This window comes from Mus musculus, chromosome 2, assembly GCF_000001635.26.
Source record: "Mus musculus strain C57BL/6J chromosome 2, GRCm38.p6 C57BL/6J".
Classification (NCBI taxonomy): Eukaryota; Metazoa; Chordata; class Mammalia; order Rodentia; family Muridae; genus Mus; species Mus musculus.
Window position 1 is genome coordinate 6,281,293 of NC_000068.7, and position 19,147 is coordinate 6,300,439.

Below are 19,147 nucleotides of genomic sequence, written 5' to 3' on the forward strand. Positions count from 1 at the left end.
CCTTTATTTGTGTCTGTCCCCTTTGTTTTGGCTGAAGGCACAGAGATAGAGAGAATCCTAAACCCGTGGTCACCTTGGATTGCAGAAACAGAAAGCTCCCTCTGGAAAGCTGCTTCATCCACTTGAGAACAGCTACTCACGAAGGTGAGATTGTAGGGTGACATAGCAGTGGCTGTGCTGTACGATCTGGATATGTTCCCTCGAGCCATGGCAGATCATCTTGCATAGCCAGAGCCAAATAGAGGAGAAGGGCCTTGCTGCGTCTGTTTAAACTTAAAGCTCATGCTGGCCCTGACGTGGACTCAGGGTCACCAGACTCCTTTATGAATTCCTTTTGTAAATGGGGCCACATTGATTAACTCTCATTTCTCTACTTTTCACCATCAATTGTCTCTTGCTTGGTGTGTTGGGGGTGGGTGGCTAAGCCTAGCTTTTAGGGTCTTCCAGAGTTCCAGTTTTCCAAACAACTCACTCATAAATTCACAGTGATCACTGGGTGGATAGATGAATCGCCCTGAATGAAAGTATCCAAAGGAGGAAGGAAGGGCACTGATGTCAGAAAACTGGCCAGTGTGTGTGTTCAGTTGTGAGGTGTGGAAGGAGAGATGTCTTCCAGGCATTGACTCACAAAGTTGATAGAGCAAGAAACTGAGGGTTCTGAGGTGAAAGTGAGTCTAGATTGCTATGCAGTTTTGCCATTTAAAGCAGAAAGATTTCTGTTTACTTGATATATGTGGGAGAGTGCCTGTGAATACACGCCATGGTGCCCTTGGAGAGGTCAGAGGTCAAAGGTTATCTTTGCATGTTACCCTTCATCTTCCACCTTATTTAAAGTAGGGTGTCTTTGTTGGCAGGTGCAGAAGCTACTAGGCTAGCTGGCCTGTGACATCATTGGATTCCTCTGTGTGTGCCTCCCATTTTGCCAGAAGATTGCTAGGACTAGCCAGAGAGTGGTGGGTGGTACATGCCTTTGACCCCGGCACTTGGGGGGCAGAGGCAGGTGGATCTCTGTGAGTTTGAGGCCAGCCTGGTCTATGGAGTGAGTTCTAGTACATTTGGGGCTACACAGAGAAACACTGTCTTAAAAATTCAAAATGAACTGGGACTACAGACATACTTGAGTTAGAGGGTCCCTGCAGGGGTCATACCAGGAGTGAAAATCCAGTGACTTTGTCAACCTGGGTCAGACTTCAGGGAGTCTAATAACAGGTTGTTTATTCCCAATGGACTCGAAGCTTCCTGGTGTGATACAATCCCCATTGCACAAGGAAGTGTAATTGCATTGAAACTCAACTCACGGTGTCATTTCTTCTAAGATGGGCTCCAGCGATAAGCTACCTATAAGGGTCTGGTCTGGTCTCAGTCATACAGATAGTATAGAGGTCATTTGGTTATTAGCAACCTCTGGTTCTGGTCATGGGAGCTTGGGGGAGCCTCTGGTTCTAAGTGTCATTTAGATCACTAGCCACCTCCTGTCATGGTTGTAGGAGCATGGTATGGCCTGGCCCAACAACAGATCACCATGCTGTCAATCAATCCTCAGCTGTCTGGAAGGAAAAGCAGGTTTTTCATCTTCCCCACTGGAAAGACAATCCTGCACGCTTAACCTTCCTGGTTTCTCTTAAGAGTTGAGGGTGCAAGGACCTTCATGCTCTGCTCCCAGCACTTGACTATGCCCAGTTATAGGGGCTCTGGGGAGCCAGAGTTAGGTCCTCATGCCTACATAGCAAGCTGGTTCCCCACCAAGCCACCTACCCAGCCCACAATAGGGGGATTCTGATAGTGCACGTATTTAAATATTTAAAACCAGACACAAAGTTATTGCCACTTTATACAATTATAAAATGAAAACATCTTCAGCATAAGCAGAAACCTTAACACTCATAAAATTAAAATTAGCATTCAGTGCAACAGATGGTATTGTTTTGCTGAGATGAAATCATTACTGTGGGAGTTAACGGTAGAAAAACCCATTTATATGGTCAGCTCTCACATCTTGGTTTGGTTATGTTGATTTCATGCACAGTGTCCGTCTTAATCTCTGTTGATATTTCTTTTTTTTTTTTTTTTGCAGAGTTGATTTTATGTTTCCCATCTGTCACTTACCAAGAGGGAGTCTAATATGCATCCCAAATATGATGGCAAGTTATTTGAAAATATCCTTTAAGAAAGTTCACCCCTGATGGTGAGTGTGGTGACCCAGTGACATCATTAACAGCCTGTGGTAAGCTGCTGAGTGCTTGTACCACAGGAGTCTTAGATCTACTTGCTCTGTAAATATAAAGCTAAGACACACTCCTTTCCATTCCTGTGCTGTACCACCTGGTGCGTTGTCATGGCCCACTCACCATTGCTCCCAAAGCTTTGCAAGAACTTCATTTTCATGTAAAGTTGCAAATGGCTCATAAATTCTTAAGCACAAAAAGAAAATGTCTAAGAACCTAAAATGATTAAAATTGTACACCAGAAGGCAGAGGGGATAAAGGAGAGATAGAGGAACTCATCTTTGTTCAAGATAAGGTGTCAGAACTATGTAAAAGATGTACTTTCTATGCTGGGAAGATGGCTCGTGGGGTAAGAGTGCTTGCTGGATACCTAAGTCAAAAGGTAGGTGTGGCCAGGTATTCCTCTAACCCTAGCATTGGAGGTGATAGAGATGGGAGGATTAGAGTGGGTTGGTCTAATGTTGCTATATTCTGATGCTAATTTGAGCCCCCAAGATTGGTTGCCCCAGAGATGAGAGAGTCCACACCCCAATATAGACACTGAGTGACCCTACCTCCAATTTATTTTTTATTGGTAAATAAAGTTGCCAAAAGCCAATAGCTGGGCAGAATAGATATAGGTAGTGTTTAGGTATCAAGGGCTTGGAGATGAGGAGACTCACAAGAGGAAGAAGAAAGGCAGGAGTTAAGAGAACACGTCCCTGTGGGCTGGCCAATTGAAGTTAAGAACAGCCCAGATGAAACATAGTACGTAGTAAGTGATAACTTGGGGTTGTCAATAGGAAAGTAGATTCTAATAACAGAGAGTAGTATCTCCCAGCTCTCGTGTTGTTTAAGGCTTTTATTTACATGTATATTTATATTTACATATAAAGATTGTGTGTGTCTTTCATCCAGAACTAAAAGGTCAAAGGTAGGGTAAAAACCTCAGGCCAGGATTTAAATAATTTCTACAACAGAGAAACTGTCTCAAGGGAGTGAGGTGGGGATTGATAGAGATGCATTCTTGATGTCCCAATCTGGCTTCCACATGCAGGCATGAACACATATACACACATATGTGCAAATATACACACTCACACAAGTGTACTTTCCTAACTGTTCACACTGAGCTCATCAAGAAAGGGTGGGTGATAAGAAGACTGAGCATAGGAGCCACACAGCTCTAGGTTTGATTGATCTCCCTGTCACCCAGGCCCTGGAAATCTGTTTTATCGGTTAGCTTCCTCATGCCTCACAGAGACAAATGTAACAGTGAAGAAATGAGGCCATGTAGCAAAAAAGTCCATGACTGCTTCTGGCATTGGTGACAGTCAGAGCCGCTGTGAGCAGTTGTAGATGTTTAGCCAGACTGGAATAAGCAGCACAGCTGAAAACCCTGGGAGATGAGGTCAGTAAGTGCTTAGAAAGTGCTTAGTAAGTGGGTAGAAGAGGAAGGAGTGGGCTGGGCGACAGACTGAGCCAAGGATAGGAGCTGCCTATCAGATAGCTCAGACTTTAAGCATCATCTTATCAAAAGTCACTTTAAGTTACTGTGTATCAAAGAGTTGGCATGCGCTGTGACCCTAGACAGTATTTGTATTAAATTCACTTACATATCCTCAAATGGTCAAAAACAGACAAACTCTCCCCATTATTAGTCACAATCATGTCTCTTTTTGTAAATTTATGATCAGCTTGGAGGGATCATCTTTGGTTCACAGTCAATGGAGGTTAAAGTAGTTATTTTCTCCTCTTCTGCCTCCTCTCAAACACTGTCCACATTTTGGTCTTATTTTAATATTTTACTTTCTTCCTTTAGCAAAAGAACTGATGTTTGTTCTTTTGAGCTTGTTGATTGTTTGCGGCAGAATTCAGGCCTAACCAGGTAGGACTCGATCATCTAAGCGTGTACAAGAAAGTATGGATAATTAATTAAGTTAGTTTAATCTTCGGAGAATAGGATAACAGTAGCACCAGGCTGGATCCTAACCGCATTGGAAAATAAAATTGCTGAGGTGTTTTTAAGCTGCAAGCTTGTTTTATTCTGCAGGAGCAAATGGTAAAACTCTTAGGTATGGGCCAAAGAAATTTAAACATGAACTTCAATAGATGGTTATGGTTATCATTTCCTTTCCCCTGGGGAGATCAGAGAATGCTCTCTGATGTTGTTCTCTAAGGTTGTCTATGAATGCATTCAATGAAGCAGGAAGGCATAGGCACTCAACTGTTAAGGGGGCTTCTGACCAGGTTCCCTTCCTCTCTCGAATATGGGTTGATTCTCCTTGCCAGGGAGGAGAGGAGTAGTTAAAAGTATGTGTGAGATATTGCTGCTGTCACAGTGTTTGTACCTGCTAGGTAGCTGTTTCCAAGATGGCCATCAATGAGCCTTGCCTGGTGGTGTTTAACCTCAAGCAACCCTTCCCATAGTATGCCAGGGTTGGCTCATGTGACCAATAGGATACAACAGAAGCGAAAGTGTGCTATCTTGAGATAAGATTCTGAATGCCATCATGGCTTCTATCCTCCCTCTCAGCCTACTTCTTTGTGGAAAGCCTTATCAGAAGCAGATGTAAGGTCTGTGTGGTGAAGGACTATAGCTTCCTGCTCACAGGTCATGTCAGCAAGTGAGCTTGGAAGCAGTTCCTCTCAACCCAGCTAAGCTTCAGGTGCCTGCAGGTGCTGCTGGTACCCTGAGTACAGGCTCCTGAGAGCCCCTGAGCCTGATTTACCAGCTAAGCCATGTCGAGATTTCTGACCAAAAGACAGTGAATCAAGAAACAATTCTTAGCCGGGTATGGTGGCGCATGCCTTTAATCCCAGCACTCGGGAAGCAGAGGCAGGCGGATTTCTGAGTTCGAGGCCAGCCTGGTCTACAAAGTGAGTTCCAGGACAGCCAGGGCTATACAGAGAAACTCTGTCTCAAGAAAGAAAGAAAGAAAGAAAGAAAGAAAGAAAGAAAGAAAGAAAGAAAGAAAGAAAGAAAGAAAGAAAGAAAGAACTATTTTATGATGCTAAGACTGGAGTATTTTTCCCCAAAACAATAGACAGCTAGTACAGTGTACATCTGGGTTTTCATAGGCAAACTCAAGGATTCTATGCCGTACAGAGTGAAGAAAGCCCAGCTCAGCAAAGACTGCAGTCCTTCTCTAAGGCTAAAGGCATCTTCTAGCACTGCTAATAACTCTCCCAGTTTGAAACATCTTTTCACTTTATAGGTTAAAAACGAAAGGGGCTGGGCAAGGTGATGTCCAGCTTTCATCCCATCTCTCAGGAGGCAGAAGCAGGCAAATCTCCATGAGTTCTAGGCTACCTAAGGTAAGACTACATAGTAAGACTGTTGTTGTGGAAGGAAAAATTAAAAAAAAAAAACTTATGGAGATGGTTCATTGGATAAAATGCTTGCCAGAAATGGGTGGGGACCAGAGCTGGATCCCAGCCGTTCCCAAATAAAAGCTTGCTGAGTATATTGGCCCACCTGTTCTCCAGTACTCGAGGGGCCAACTAACTAGCCAGACTAGCTGAATCTGCAAGCTTTGGCTACAGTGAGATACAGTGGGAGCACTGGAGGAAGACACACACCCATGTTAATCTCTGTCTCTCCATGCATGCGCACATATGTGAACATGCGCTCTTACACACATGAAACTAGCATCATTTTAGTTACTTTACTGTTGCTGTGAAGAGACACCATGACCAAGGTGCTTTAGAGAAGGGGGAATTTATTGGGGATTACAGTTCAGAGGGGTGAGTCCATGGCCATCACAGTAGGGAGCAGGGCAGCAGGCAGGTGGGCATGGTGCTGGGGCAGTAGCTGGAAGCTTACATCTGATCCACAAGCACAAGGCACAGAGAAAGATAACTGGGCATGGCTTGGGCATTTGAAACCTCAAAGCCCACTCCCAGGGACACACCTCACCAGTAAGGCCACACCCGCTGTGGTAAATATTTAATATTAATTAGGGGTTTCTACCCTGCTTTGATGATTCAGTTCCCAGGTAAAAGACACAAACCCTTTACGTTTACTTAGGCCTTCGAAGCATTAGGGCTGGGCAGCTATCGACCCTCTGTGGCTCTCCTACCTGCTCTGTCACTAACTCCGAGCTGTAATTTGCCATGCTCCTCCTGAGCTGCTCTCACTCCAATTGCCCAGCCCTCGAGAGCATGTTTTCATGACTCACCTGCCCCATGGTGTCCTCTCCTCTCTTTTCACCTCTCTCTTTTCTCTCATTGTCCTACCTCAGACCCTAAGCCCAGTTACTGAAACCCCACCTACCTTTCTTCTGCCCAGCTACAGGCTGTAGGCATCTTTATTCAATCATAGTTTTAAATTAAGGAGCACGGGTACATACACAGCATCACTTGGTATGCATGAGGATTTCCTCGTCCTTGCAGGGCAAACAGACCTGAGGGGCCGTATTTAGCTTTACAATATCTAGCAATAGACAAACCTCAACACAGTTCCCCAAACAGGGATCTCCCCAAATAGTTCCCCAACTGGGGATCAACATTCAAATATATGAGTCTGTGGAGGGTCTTCTCATTCAAACCACCACGAGCACAGCACATGAACATACACCACAAACACATAGACACATCCAAAAGCAAAAGATCAAAGCCAGGAGTGGTGACTCATGCCTTTAATCCCAGGACTCAGAAGGAAGAGGCAGGTAGATCTCTATGAGTTCTATACCGAGGGTGAGTTCCAAGGCTACATAGTGAGACCTTGTCTCAAAAATCTAACAAGCAAAAAACAAAGTCAAAAATAAAAACAAAGGAACAAGAGCTGAAAAAAAAAAAAAAAGCAGAGGAACTCAGGGCTATGTGAGAGAGTCCTCCACAACTTAAATGTAGGTATTTAATGGCGAGTGATTCTTCCTTCAATGTTTACTGAAGAAATGCTGAGAGATATGCAGAAACATGAACAATGAGGTCTTTTCTTGTTTGAATTATCAATATATTGTAATTGACCCAAATATGTATCTGTGTCCCATCTTGTACCTGGAGTACTGAGATTACAGATGGTCACCTCTGCATCTGGATTTTTATTGATTTATTTTTTTAGCATGAGATCCGGACATCATGCTTATAGCACAAGTGTTCTGCCCTCTGACCTATCTCACAGGCCTGACAGGGGGTCCCTCTGGGGTAATAGCCATACTAAACTAAAGAAAACTTAGCTTTCCTTTCTCCACGCCACTGTGTTGCTTGAATTTCTTCCCAGTAAGCATTGCTTACAGTGTTCTAAATTATTACATTCAGCAACATTGATGTAGCTATGTCCTCTTGGCGCCACTGAAGGTGCCCTGATCTTACCTAACATGCAAAGGAGGGAATAATAGCCACTTGGTTTCTGTTACTGCTTTGAGTAAAATAAAATTAAGAAGTGAGACGGAACACTGTGTGAGCAGGTGACAGTGTGACAGAAATGGAGTGAGCAGAGAATCTCTTTTATACTTGAATCCCAGTCTCTCAGTTTGGTAAGCTCTGCACTCCAGAAATGAACTCCGCAGAGGCTGACCTGGGAACTTGAGAATCAGCTCCACGTGTAGAGGTGGATCAGGGGTTGCTTGAACTCCAGGGAGTCCCAGAGACCCTTGGTTGCCCCTTAGCATCTTCATTAAAATTGAACTTGTGCTTCAAAATGTTGACAACCATCATACTTGTTTTAAGAACTGGAATCAAAGACTTCAAGGGTGAAATATAGTTTTTCATCAGTTCACCTCGAATATACCCATTCCCTTACTCAAAGTCCATGGCTCCTCAGTCATTGGTGGCATTTTTTTATATGCATATACTTTGTCAGACAATATGTGTGGAGCAGAGTAGGCAGGCTTCAGTTGTTACTGACCACAAAAGCTTGGAACTATGACTCCCCACTCCTAAGATGACCCAAGCAGAATTGGAATAGAGAGTGATAAATACAATAAAGACAATGGAGGCGTTGCTTTCTGTGTCAAGATGAACAAGGCAAACAGTTCAGATGCCTCAGCAGATGATAAATCAGATCCAAAGACTAAGCCAGGGTGGGATTTTAAAAGACTTTCTCATCATTGTCTTGTCCTCTACAGAAAATAATTCATGAAATTGTGAAGTTGGGTTGCACGGGATCTCAGATTCTGCCAACACGCCTTTTGCTTTGAGTTTGTGATAAACAGCACTTACTTGATCTTGGTAGAGCCTAAGAGACAAACATCTCACCATATCCCACAGAGAGTTTACTTAGGACAGGAAACGGGCATTCAGTGAATGACTGTAAAGGCACAGTCCAACCAAGGACGGGGAAACCGTCTTGCTCATTTCTTTTGTGTGCAATTAAATTGCAGGAAAGAAGCCGAGGAAATTACGTGCCTAACCTCTTATTTCTGGCTGAATAATCTTTACATCATTGATAGTTATTAATCAAATTGTTTTGGATCTTAGATACTGTGGATGGATTTATCTGTTTCTCTGCCAAGTAATTTTAAAGCTTTCACATTTCCATTAGAAGTGGGATATGGTGCCTTTACATGAATTATAAATGTATTATACTTTTTATTAAAATTAATGAAGGAATATCTTTTGTGTCGTTTAGCTGACAGTCATTTCGGCTTGTGTTGTATAAATGCTTCTGTTAACCTTATTTTAACATTGTTACCATTTTGTGGTACTGGAGATCAAATCCAAGGGCTTGTGGATGCTATGCAAGCTCTGTTCTGCTTAGCTAGATCCCTGGGTCCCTTGTGCTATTTTGTTGTTGTTGTTGTTGTTGTTGTTGTTGTTGTTGTTAAGGAATTTGTGTTCAGCCAAAGCAAGGCATAGAATCAATTTTTTGTTTTTCCTTGTTTGGGGGGAATACAGTTGAGTTTTCATTTACCTCCTAGATCTCAGTTCTCACCTGAAGGATGAGAGAATTTATCAAAGGTGTGGTATATTTAGAATGTATTTTCTCCATCTGTATATTAACTGGCACACAGATGACCACAATCTGAGCTGAACCCAAGCTAATCCTAGCTATTGAGAGCAGAGGCCTTTAAACTAGGGTAAGGTGCTTCAGACTCTCCAAGGGATATGTGAGCTGGGTATTTTAGCAAACTCATTTCTAGGTCCTCAACTTCCATGTCCTTAATTAATTACTTAGTTAATTAATTTGGTTTACCAGGACAGAGTTTCTCTATGTAGCCCTGACTGTCCTGGAACTGGCTCTGTAGACCAGACTGGCTTCAGATTCAGAGATCATCTTGCCTTTGCCTCCTAAGTGCTGGGATTAAAAGCATGTGCCACTGTGACTAGCCTGATTTGTTGTTTTTTTCAAGTCAGGGTTTCTCTGTGTAGGTCAGCTGCCCTGGAACACCGCTGGCCACTACCATCTGGCCTTTCATTTCTTCTTAAAACAAAACAAAACAAAAAAATCAAACAAAACAAACAAACAAAATTTTTCCCAGGGTCTTTGCTAAGGCTAGCCTTGAACTCACTATATTGTAGTCAAGGATCTCCTTGACCTTCTAACACCCCCCCCCCCCCCCCCCGTCTCCACCTTCCAAGTGCTGGGATTACCGCAGCGGCGTGTCACTGCACACTTATTTCTGTAGTACTGGGCATGGAATCCAGGGAGTCATGCTTCGAGGAAGGCAAGCATTCTACCACCTGAGTTCCATGCCCAGCCCTTCAGCTTCCACTCTTATCCTGTGCCAATTGCCTTTCTTTCCAAAAGAAAACAATACCTCGCAGCATTAAATTCAGTTATTCTGAAGGGAGAAAACCCTTCAAGGCTTCCAAGAGGCAGCTGGTAATATTTGGATTCATTATAAGAAGTATCCCCTTCCCCTGACCAAATAGCAAACCCTCTGCTCGCCAAATGGTTTTCAGCTCTGCATGCCCAACAAAGCAGGGTAGGGTCTTCCTGGGTCATCAGCTAGCTATTAAATCTCTCAAATAGTATATGCTTCTAAATCACTATGTGATTTTTTTTTGACATGACTGACAAAGAGGTTAAAAAAGTTAGAGACATTTCCATAAAATAAACAAAAAATGTTTATTTTCCCATTAGTGTGTTTATATGAATAAAAGTTCTCAGAATTCACATGTATAAACATGGAAAAGAGGAACAAAACGGATGGTGAGTCCTGTTTCATTCTAGCAACAAGCACACTTTTATCAGCAGATCTGTAACCCACAGGAGGGAGAATGTGAATCTATCCATCTATCGATATGTCTGTCTACCTATGTTAGTATGGCTCTATCAAATGAAGATACATTCCCATAAAATTTTGATTTTAAACTCTTTAAAAATTTTATTTTATTTTGTTCTGTGTACATGCGTGTCTTTGTGTGAGCATGTACACATGTGTGCAGGTACCTTGGGAGGGCTAGAGGAGAGCGTCACATTCCTTAGAGCTGGAGTTGAGCTGCGTGATGTGGAGTGTGGTAAACAAATCTGGGTCTTCTACAAAAGCTGTACTCAACCTCAGAGCCATTTCCCCAGACTCCTAATTTTATTTTTAATGACAAAACTATAGTAGAAAACACATATGTGATTGCCTAGAACTGGGAACGAGGCATGGGAACTTCCTGCAGAGATGTGGACATTATTATTATTTAATACTTTGATCTTGTTTGTGTTGTTACACTCCATAACTGAGTGTAATTACCTAAAATCACTAACCAGTAAAATTGAAATGGGAGGGTTTTCTTGGATATAAATTATCCTCAATAAAGCTGAGAAGTTCTGTTGTTACATTTAATACTTATGTATCATATTTATAATATTTGCAAACATTCAGTCCATTGTATATTTGTTCATACTTATTTTAATAGAATACAATCTGGAAAAAAATCTTTACTACTTTGAGGCATATAGCTAGGACTAATAACAAACTTTTTATATGTATTCATGTGTATCTCTGTGTATGCTCAAGTGTGTATTGGATGGTATGTATGTATGTATGTATGTATGTATGTATGTATGTATGTATATGAGGCGAAAGGACAACTTTACCTGTGGCCCTCCAAACAGCATCCTTTGTTGTTTTGTTTTTGAGGCAGGGTCTCTCACTGGTCTGACGCTGGGCATGTAGGCTAGGCAGGCTGCACAGCAATCCTGAGGGAATTCACCTGTCTTAGCCTCCCCTGTGGTATTAAAATGCTGGTTTTATGAGCACATACCACCATGCCTGGATTTTTTTTTTTTTTTTTGGCATGGATCTTAACACAGATTCTCCTGCTCATAGAGCAAGCACTTTACTAACAGTTATTTCCCCAGCTTTGGCGAGAGAACATGTTAATGAATACCCCTGAAAATAATGACTTATAAAAGACTGTAAAGTATAATAGAGATAACATGGCTCAATTCTATCTGAAAGGAATTAAGATATGAGAGAGGAGAAGAAGCAGATGCAACTGCAGCTCTCAAACAAGAGCTGTTGAAGTATTTTTAAACACAGAAGGGAGTGGGCTATAACACATGACTACTTCAAAAGAAGTTTCCAATTGGTTTAAAAGAGTGGTATTGTGACCACTGTATTTTAAGATATTGATACTTTAGCTACAAAGTTCCTTCTTTGAAACTGTTTGGATTTAAGGAGAAAGGTGTTAAGGTTTCCATTTACATGTGTCCAAAAATGTTTCAAAATTCTTTTAGAAACAGAAAAGACCACTGAAGAGAGTGTGCAGTTGGGCAATGCTCCCTACCCATGAGTTTAACCCTGAAGTAGTTGGCGGGCAGCTGTAGTCCCAGCCCTGGAGAGGTGCAGACAGGAGGGTGTCCAGGCCTCGGTGGTCAGCCATTCTGCTCCATTAGTGAGCTCTAGGTTTAGTGAGAGACCTTGTGACAGAAAGTAAGATACAGAGAGATGGAGGGAAAGACTCAGCCTTGCCCTCTGTCCTCCACAGGCATACATACCTGTAGTGGGGGGAGGCGAGGAAAGGAAGGCAAGGTAGGGATATGTATGTAGACCAGGGAGGACTGAGAAAGAGTCATCCAGAGCACATAAGCAAACTAACTGAGAACGGTCATGAAACTCAGTGGAGAGACTGGCAAGGAGGAGAACTTGAGTGGCTCAGAGAGTTCCAGAGAGGCAAAGTACTCTGCACGTGCTTTTACTCATTGGTGAATGCCTTGGAGGGAGACCTTAGTGTGCTTCTCAAGCCCAGGCACAGAATTTGAGTCTGGAAAACAATTTCCTTGCCTCCTGAGCTCAAAAAAGATGGAGTTGTTTGTGAGTGGAGGAAGACCTCCCCTGAGCTTGTGAAACTGGGTGCACAGTAGTTTAGGGTGAAGAGAGGGGTGAAGAGAGCCTCCTCCAGAACAGAAAACTTGAGCTGAGGCTGGTGGCAGAGGCAATGTCTATTCAGGGAGGCAATGTGCTTTCTAGTCCAGGTAGTGCCAGGCTTGCTGCAAGAAGGGAAGACTCGCTTGACAAGAGGCGCATCACTCCAGACCTTATGAGCCCGAGTCCCTACCTACAGTGATCTATGCAGTCTAAAACCATCTTGACCTTGTATAATCCAGAGTCTGGAAAGGGAATTCCCCAATGGCCGAGACTGGATTCTTCTCTTCTCAGCAGGGTCTGAGTCTCTAGAAAGGAATTTAGCAACAGGGTTGTTTTGTTTCTTTTTCCAGGAAATGTAAAATGTAGCGTTTCTTGAAATCTGCAGGTCACTGCTGCATAGAAAGCCCTCTGTGAGAGGGAAAAGCGTTTGGCTGAGCATGCCAGGTGGAGAGCCATAGGTGGTTTCAGTAGGGTGTGGGGCATGATGCAGACCATATGGAATGAGGAACGAGTGGGAGACGAGGGAGTGGGGAAACTACAGGAAGATTGCTGCTCCGAGAAGCCAGGCCATAAATAGTACGTGAGACACAAGGTGTGTGAAGAGGAGCCTTCAGCTGCCGCAGCATGCATCATTGGTGACTGTTGGCCTGGCTTCCCTGAGCATCATTTTGATATTGCTTTTATATGTACATGTGCATGTATGTATACATCTTTTGTTTGTGTGCGTCTATATGTATGTATGCTTCTGCATGTGTGCTTACAGGTGTGTAGAGGTCAGGTGCCATGCACCTTGCGTTTTGAGGAGGCAACGCTGATTGGCCCAGGGTTCACTGAGTAGGCTACCTGACCAGCAAGCTCCAGAGATCCACTAGTATCCCCCTACAAAGTGCTGAGACCACCAGCACTGTTGTCTGCATGGCATGTACTTTTGTAACAGAACTATCTTCCCAGCCCCCTTGCTTCAATTTATAAAAAGTAAATGAGGTACGCGACATACCTCTGCCACAAACCCCTAAGTCTCGGGCTTCGCACCATGTGAGAAAGCTTATACTTTTTTCCTGATGTAAAGTCTAGGTGGGTATTCCTACGCTATAATCGTGTGCTTAAGTTCTCCTATACCTAACTCCTGACATTGCTCTAGACAGGCAAAGAACATATAGAACATCCTGTGGAAGGTTTATCTGGGCTGCGGCTGGACACTTTATATGTCTCTTCTACCTGCTGTGAGCAGAACTCATTTATAACTCCATGTAACTGCAAGGAGCCAGAAATGTGGCTCAGTTGTGTGCCTGACATTGGTGGGAGATGGGTGTGACGAGTGTGTAGATAGACTATGCCCCATTACTCTACCGATTTGCTCCTGTGTCTCTGCCATCCTATACCCTTGCCTCCTAGGACTGCACCATTGATTTGGACTGGACAGTGTTTCTGTTCAACTTCCTGCTCTAATCTACTTCCTTCCTGAAATGCTCACATCTCAGTTTCCTGTAGAAACAGCGGGGGAATTGTTCCTGCTTGTAAAACAAGTCATATAGCCATCCTGCTGCCTCACCCCCACCACAGTTTGGGAAACATCAGAAAGGAGGGCCGGGCTGAGGGACTGCTGGCGTTCCAGAAGGCAGGGTCAGTCTCCCATGAAGCAGTTTCCTTTTTAACTCTACCTTTGGGTTCTCCACTGTGATGAACGTTGCCACTACCCTGGTCCATGGGACTTTCCCTATTAGTAATCCACACCAATGGTAAACAAAACACACAGCAAGATAAAAGGTGCTCTTTATTACATTCAAAAGGAGAACAAATAGAAATTAACGTTGGTATTATGTCAAAGCCAGAGGCCACAGGATGTTGGGTTTGGCCTGACTTAAGACACTTCTCAGCTCTGAGATCTGACTCTTGCTCTCAGTGGTAGATCAGCTGTGCTTGCTGTTGAATAATCACACAGGCTGGGGTGCTCTGAGTTGGGGTCTGTGCATATACCCCAGGCCTTACTGTGCCCCTCTGGGTATAAGTCTGATTTTAATGGCTCCAAGATGGACCACCTCTTGTTTTGGCCACTGAGCCAGTACTGGACTCAGCATGTGCTCCTTAGCCCATCTCTGGTCACTGTTTTGTTTGGTTGGTTTAGTTTTTGAGACAGGATTCCCAGCAGTCCAGGCTAGCCTTGAACTTGCTATGTAGATGAAGATGACCTTGAACTTTGAATCCTCCTGCCTCCACCTTCAGGCTTGCATCAACACATGACAATTTAAGCAGTACTAGGAATTGAACCCAGTGCTTTATGACTGCTGAGCAAGCCCTGGGAAGCCAGGGTATATTACAGGGACAGACATGACCCCTCAATGTTACTCCAATGAATAGGATTCAAAGATGAAGGATCATGGAGAAAGGGTGGAAAGTTTGAGAGAGATACTTCTGCAATTCTGAGTGACACAGTATGCTGAAATATAGATTGCACATATACCGGTATATCCATGTGCACACATGCACATTTTTACATACATGTCCTTTGGAAAAAAAATAAGGTAACAAAAATGTTGTTCCAGAAGCCTTTTCCCAGCACTCTGAAGCCAAAACAGGATTCTGGAATCTCACCGAGAGACTTGATCTTAGTTTAAGCAAGACAGCAACACTTGAGTTAGAAATGATTAAGATGTGAGGTTTTCTTGAAAAGAAAAAAACCTAAGACCTTTTAATGATATGAAAAATGTAGTCACTAATCTAAACATATGTGGACCTTCACCTGTGAATATTGGTAAAAAATATTTCCACTAAGAGTCCCCCAACCAATATGGAAAGATCAAGGATGTGCCATGTGAACTTTAAAGGTGTGTGTGTGTGAGTGTGTGTGTGTGCGAGTACGTGTGTGTGTGTGTGAAAGAGTTGACAATGGAAAGCAAACCCTCCAACCCCTCCCTCCATGCCTTTGCTCCTAGGCAGAGAGAGAGGAGTCAGCCATCTTGGTATATTTCTTTCTTTTTGCTTGTTTTTTTCTTCCCCTATAACCTGAGCTATGAGTTCTAGATATCATGTATTGGCTGTTTTACATATCAGCTAAGTAACTTGATCACCCTCCTAATATAGTTACAGAAAAATTCTCCTTGCCATTTCCAACTGAAAAAAAGAAAGAAAGAAAGAAAGAAAGAAAGAAAGAAAGAAAGAAAGAAAGAAAGAAAGCCACTACAGCCTCCATGTATAGAGGCACAGAGGGAATCTCCCAGTTTGTAGCTGCCAGATGAAAATGTTCTCTCTTGTTCTTTTTTTTCTTTACAACCCGTTTTTCTTTCTTCTAGCCTTTTTCCACTGCATTTTTCTGTTTCCATTTTGAGTGTTAGTGTTTAAATTTCATTTGAATTCACTAGAGTTAAATTTTCTATAGTTTATCTATACATTGATCATAACAGATGAAAAATTGTGCAGTGATATCACCTTCCTCCTCCTCCTCTTCTTCCTCCTCCTCCTTCTTCCCCTCCCTCTCCTCCTCCTCCTCCTCCTCCCCCCACCCCCTCCTTCTCCTTCTCCTCCTCTTCTGTGGCATTATCTGCTCAATTAGTCTTGGGAGAAAGCTGAGCCCACGTACTATGACAGAAAATGGAAATGCTGTTGAGTACGCGTTTAACCTGGGCGGTGCTGACCTCACTATGATGCCTCACATTGGGATAACTAATGCAAAGAATCAGAGCTAGTGAGGGTTTCAAAGTGCTGCCGACACCCAGTGTGGGGATGACAAATGTGCCACCAGCAGCCACCAGAAGCTGTGAGTAGATCCTATGAATATGCACATGTATGCTGTGGTGCCCATCTGAGAGTGCGTGCGTGCATGTGTGTGTGTGTGTGTGTGCATGTATGTGCATGTGTGTTCGTGCACACAATAAAAACATTTAAAAATACTTGGGTTTTGATTGTATTTTGTATTTGCATTTCCATTGTGTTTATTGGCCATTTGTCCATCCTCTTGGCGGAATGTCCATTTTAGCCTTTGCTCACTTTTAATAATGTTTAATTTTTTTATAATGAGTGTAATAATTATTTTGTTAGTATCATTTTCTGAGACACAGCAGATGGAAATCATGGTGTCCTCCCTGGAGAGTCTCACTGTTCCTGGCACCACATTGGGTTACTTCTTAAAACTTAGTTCTAGTTGGAGGATTTGCCTTCTGTTATATCATAACTTAGCTTGCAGTATACTGACTCAAGTTGAGATTTAGGGCATCATATACACCGGTTTGCATAGCAATGACTTGGGTAAGTTAATGTGTTCAGGTCATTATTTCAATCTTGTGGTTTTCCTTTTAATAAGTTTTAAACATAACTCACAGAATAGAAAGTCCATTTTTTAAAACAATAGTCCAGTGGTTGATAGTATATCCACAAAGGTACAAAAACCATCATTGTTAATGCCTGGATATTTATTACTTTGAAAAGAAACCTCATAACTAGGCCACACTCTTCTCTCCCTTTGCCTCACACCTTTCAGTCACTTTTCCTCACTGTCCCCATGGATCTGTGTATCTGGATACTTCATATAGACTAAGCCGTATGATTTGGAAGCCTTTGGGTTTGGCTTGTTCAGGTAGCATAGCATTTTAGGTTCATCTGTGTCATAGCAAGAATCAGACTTTCACTCCCTTTTATGATTGAACAATATTCCATTGTTTGAACATATCAAATATTTATTGCTTCATTGACCAATATTTGTTTGGGTTGTTTTCACCTTTGGGGCATAGGGGATGTTGCTGCTATGGATATTCATATACAAGCCTTGGTGTGAAAATGTCTTCTCATTTCTCTTATGTGCATACCCAGGTCTGGAACAGTTAGGTCAGAGGGCAGCTCTGTGCTGAACTTTTTGAACCTGCTGAATGGCCAGGCTGTTTTCCAGTGCAATGGTGCTATTTTATATCCTGACCGACAGTGTGCAAAGGTTCCAGTTTCTCTACAGTCTGGATAACATTGATCATTTTCTATGTTTAAAAACAATTGTTCTGGGTCTGGTGAGCTAGATCACCAGGTAAAGGCCCCACCTGCCAAGCCTGCCAACTTAGTCCAATCCTGAGACGAAGGTGGAGGAAGAGAACCGACCCCTTTCACAGGTTGTTTTCTGGTCTCTATGATGTGGATGTGGGTATGAATAATAAAACATTTAAAAAAATTGGTGGGTTGTGTTTTTTTATTTGCATTTGCATTGTATTTATTGGCCATTTTCCATATTCTTGGAGCAATGGTTGATTTTAATCCTTGGATCACTTTTAATGGAATTTAATTTTTATAGTAATGAATTGCAGAAATTCTTTTTGCTAATTTTTATTTTTTGAGACACCGTCTTGGATAACTCAGATTGCCCTCTAGTTCATTGTGTGACCAAGGATGGTCCTGAACTCTGCATGCGCCATCTTCTACCTCCCGAGTGCTGGGATCACAGGCGTGTGTCACCACACGTGGCCATATTTGTTTACCATGTTCTTCTGTCTTGTTTTTGCTTGCTGGCTCTTCTGCTGTTGGAAAGAGGGTAATAACATCACCGACTATGACTGAGTTAATCTAATCCTCTTCTCATGCACCCTGGGGTTCTGCTCTTAGGTGCAAATTACATTTATAGTTACTGTTCGTTCTTAAAATGTAAAAGTAACAGTAGTTTTATCATCATTACAAAATGTCTTTCTCTTTTCCTCCTAATGATTTTGTATGAAAGCCCTTTTGTTAGATACAAGTATAGTCACTCTAGGTCTTGTTTGATTAGTTTGCTAAGTGGCTTTTCTTCCTCTTCCTCTTCCTCCTCCTTTTCTTCTTTCTTTACCTTCAACCTGGTTGTATTTTTTAATTTCAAGAGTGTGTCTTATAACGTTGTCCAGAATGAGGGGACACAACAGAGGCTAGTTGGAGCCGTTGCTGATACCATGACCCACAGTAACTAGCGAGAGATCACCCACCAAAAAGCATGAAGAAGCAGAGAGACTCGGTTAAGGGAAAGCTACGAGACCATAGGCTTTTTGCTGCTCCCGCGAGCAGAGGGATGCAGAGATCATGAAACAGAAGCAGAAAAAGGCAAATGAGAAGAAGGAGAACCCAAGTAGCTTGTGATTTCGTGCCCAACCCTATTGCCCTGTATCTGTGTGCCTGGAGCCAGTCCCATTATGCTCGAGTTTCTTCCCGTAGTGTTCACAGGTCTCACCTATGAACATTCCCTTCCACTACCCCTCCACCCCCGAGTCTGCAGCCAGCTCCTTTGGGCTTCCTCCCCTCCCAGGTAGCCTCTCTCCCTCTGGACTCTCCTGGGGGTGAGAGGGCTGCCCCTTCCCAGTGTTTTTTATTCCAGTGCGGCACATCCCAAAGTATTAAAAGTGGCTTTGCAATTTTAAAGAAAGTATCGTATGAACCACAATGCCTGGATTATGTGTTTTATCCATTTTCCTGATCTTTATTTCCTTTTAACTAGAATTTTAATTTATTTACATTAGTATACTTACTGCTTATGTAAGATTTAAACCTACTGTTTTGATATTTATTTTTATGGCTTACTGTATCCTGTTAATTGTCTGGATCATTGCTTTCTAGTGTGTTAAATAGCTATTTTCTAGAATACCCTTTTATTTTACTTGCTATTTATTTTTTATAGTTTTTTTTCTTAAAAACTATCAAATTGGAAATCATAATATATAAGCAAAAGACTAGTAAGTAAAAAAAAAAGCAAACAAA

General features: G+C 42.6%; 1 long non-coding RNA gene across 1 annotated transcript in view; it reads left to right on the forward strand.

Moving 5' to 3' along the window:
• Positions 1–19,147, forward strand: part of A230108P19Rik (RIKEN cDNA A230108P19 gene) — a 128,361-nt gene that overhangs the window by 88,042 nt on the left and 21,172 nt on the right. The window contains exon 4 of the long non-coding RNA NR_040333.1: positions 2,075–2,185. This is a non-coding gene — a long non-coding RNA (RIKEN cDNA A230108P19 gene). The remainder of the gene's footprint in view (positions 1–2,074; positions 2,186–19,147) is intronic.